Source organism: Nerophis lumbriciformis, linkage group LG09 (assembly GCF_033978685.3).
Source record: "Nerophis lumbriciformis linkage group LG09, RoL_Nlum_v2.1, whole genome shotgun sequence".
In the NCBI taxonomy this organism is placed as follows: Eukaryota; Metazoa; Chordata; class Actinopteri; order Syngnathiformes; family Syngnathidae; genus Nerophis; species Nerophis lumbriciformis.
The window spans coordinates 14,612,374-14,615,968 of NC_084556.2; the positions used below are offsets into that span (position 1 = coordinate 14,612,374).

General features: G+C 48.5%; 1 pseudogene; it reads right to left on the reverse strand.

Moving 5' to 3' along the window:
• Window positions 1-509: 509 nt before the first annotated feature.
• LOC140679022 (uncharacterized) lies at window positions 510-3,369 on the reverse strand (annotated as a pseudogene).
• Window positions 3,370-3,595: the final 226 nt, after the last annotated feature.

Consider the following 3,595-nt stretch of genomic DNA (forward strand, 5'->3'; position numbering starts at 1 on the left):
TACAGTATGTGTTGTGATTACACCTTTTGGGGTTGTTTTAGCATGCATATGGATTTTTTTTATTGTTGATTCAAAAGTGATATATGTAAATAACAATTTAAAAAAATAGTACATGGTTTAATAATCCTACTAGTGTGTAATTTGTCAAATCTATGTATACCATGTATTAATACATATCTAGTATATATATTTATATATACAACATATATATTTATATTATACATCCATCCATCCATTTTCTACGGAAAACATTCACATTCACACACTAGGGTCAATTTAGTGAGGCCAATCAACCTGTATCATATATGTATGTATGTATGTACATTTGTACATATGTATAAATATAGGTATATATATGCATATATAGGTGTATATATGTATAAGTATGTATATATGTACCATATATGTATAGGTGTATATATATAAAACTTGAATACACCTCACGGTGATGCTTGGACACGTCATCAGTGATAAACCCGGGGTCATAGGGTGTTTCGGGTCTTTAATCATCAGACACCCTCGCCCGGGCGACCCAGCCGGGGGTGATCAGACCCCGGCCTGTGTCCAAGTAGCGCACCACGAATCCCCCCTACGGATCCACAGCCACCGGGAGGCCTTTTCTGCGGCCTCTAGGATGTTCTTGGTGGCTTTTCTCGACTGCAGTCCTCTAATCCCAAGGATTCTGAACACACGCTGTAGTGAGTGACCAGCAAAACCCCTGCACCCAATTTCGACTGGTTCACAGCGGGCTCTCCAGCCGTTACTCCGACACTCTACAGTGAGCTCAGCGTATTTGGCCCTCTTACGCTCATTTGCTTCGTCAATTCGCTCCTCCCAGGGGACAGTCAGCTCCAGTAGCACCACTTGCTTGGTTGACTCCGATGTTAACACCATGTCTGGGCGGAGTGACGTGGTAGCGATATTGGCCGGGAACTTGAGTTGCCTTCCCAGGTCAACATGGAGCTGCCAGTCACGAGCGGTGGCCAGGAGCCCTCCTGAGAAGTTGGGCTGACAGCTTGCCTTCTGTCCTGCTCTGATGAAGGTGATTGACTGCTTCGGGGCGGCCTGGGACTTGCTGTTTTGTATCGCTGCGCAGATAGAATCCGCCAGGGCTTTTAAAACTTGGTCGTGGCGCCAGCGATACCGCCCCTCCCCTAGTGCCTTTGGGCAACAGCTCAGGATGTGCTCCAAGGTGCCCCTCCTCTGGCACAGTTTGCACTCCGGAGTGTCTGCTAGGCCCCAGATGTGCAGGTTGGCGGGGCATGGGAGGACATCGTACACAGACTGTATGAGGAATTTTGTGCGCAGAGGTTCAGCTCTCCAGAGCTCTGCCCAGGTGAGTTTTCGAGGTTCTGCATGCTCCCACCTTGTCCACGCCCCTTGTTTGGACATGCTGACCATCCGGCAGCAACGTTCTTCCTCCACCTCTGCACGGATCTCCTCTTGGACCAGTTGGCGCTTCTCCTTGCCACGGGCCCGGTCCCAACGTGGCTTTGGAAAGCTGCCGAGGCCTGCCCTCCCCCTTGCCACAGTACCCAACAAGGTTTTGTGCCTCAGCCGCGCCTCTGCTCTGCTTACGGCTTCTTGTGCCTGCCATTTCCTCCCGGTCTTAACAACGATTCCTGCCGAGGCTACCTTGACATCTGCGGAGTCCCTGTACATCATTACCTCTCTGGAGCGGGTGACCTTGAATTCCTCCGACAGTCCCCTGAGAGGGAGCTGCAGCTTGGTGGAATGGGCATAAAGAGCAATGCTGCTTAAGGACCGAGGGAGCCCCAGCCATCTCCTTAGGAACTGGCTGATGGTCTTCTCTAGTACCTCAACCGTTGTCATTGGTACCTCGTAGATTAAAAGAGGCCAGAGTATTCTAGGCAAGACTCCGTGTTGGTACATCCAGGCTTTAAACTTTCCTGGGAGACCAGATTTGTCGATGGCTGTGAGCCATGAGGTCAGGTCGCTCTTTGTCTGCTGCAAAGCCACTGCGTCCTTCAGGGAGCTATCAAAGATCTTGCCCAGGCTCTTGACAGGTCTTTCGGTCACCGTTGGAATCAAGTAGCCTCCAACAGTAAAGCGGAAATGGTCGGCCACTTTACCTTTCTTTAGGACCAGAGACCTGGACTTTGCTGGCTTGAAGCTCATCTTTGCCCATGTGATGAGCCGTTCAAGCCCCTGGAGGAGCCACCTGCACCCAGGCACAGATGTGGTCATCACTGTCAAGTCATCCATAAAAGCTCTTATGGGGGGCTGCCGGGTCCCAGATCTTGATTTTGGCCCTCTGCATTCAACCTCCGCAGACTTGACAATCATGTTCATTGCCAAGGAGAAGAGTGACACTGAGATTGTACAACCAGTGATTATGCCCTTCTCCAGGCGGTGCCAGGCAGATGTTACTTGGCTTGAGGAGACTCTTGCTTCGAAGTTGTTGTAGTAGTCCATGATGAGGTTGCAGATTTTCCCAGGAACATGGTGTCTTGTCAGAGCTATTTCAACAAGTTTGTGCGGGATAGATCCGTAGGCGTTGGTTAAGTCAAGCCAGAGAGTTGCCAAATCTCCTTTGCTCTCCCTTGCCTCCCGGATCAACTGTGTCACCACTCCTGTATGCTCCAGGCACCCAGGCACTCCAGGTACTCCCCCCTTCTGGACAGAGGTGTCTATGTAGGCGTTCTTCAAGAGGAACTCGGTAAGTCGTTGGGACAGGATCTTAAAGAAAATCTTGCTCTCAACGCTGAGCAGCGAGATTATACGAAACTGCTCGATGTTGCTGGAGTTCTCTTCCTTCGGGATCCAGACGCCTTCCGCGTATCTCCACTGGGCAGAGACTTTCCCTCTCCGCCAAATCACCTTCAAGATCTTCCACAGACGCTTGAGGAGCCGTGGACACTGCTTGTAGACCTTGTAGGGTACACCGCTGGGGCCGGGAACCGAACCAGATCTTGCAGCTTTCACAACTTCCTTAACCTCTGCCAGGGTGGGTTCATCACTGTTGAAATGGGACACTGGATCTGCTGGAGTCACCAGTGCCTCAGAAGGGCCAAGCTCTTGATCCCTTGAAAAGTCACTGAAGGTGGCATTGAGATGATGGTCAATCTCTTCTACAGGGCAAGCAAGGTGACCACTTCGCTTCTGGCCCAAAAGCCTCTTAGTAAAGGTGAAGGGGTTGCCAATGAAGGCGCTTCGCTTCCGTGCCCTTTCCTTTCCCCTCCTTCGGTGCCATTCGGCCCTTCTCAACGTGATGAGCTTCTTTCTTACGATGTTAGTGAGTTCCGACAGAGGAGTTCTCTCCTCTTCCTTGGCTGCCTTAAACTGACGTCTTAAGGATTTGAGTTCTTGCCTCAACTCGCTTATCTTGACTTCCCGCCGATTGAGTTTTGCTGGGTTTCTAGCTATATATATATATATATATATATATATATATATATATATATATATATATATATATATATATATGTTAGGTCAGGAGAAAACACAGAGGCTATATCATCCCTACAAGCCTGTTTCGCAGGTCATTTTAGGGATGATATATATATATATATATATATATATATATATATATATATATATATATATATATATATATATATTTAGTGTATGTATA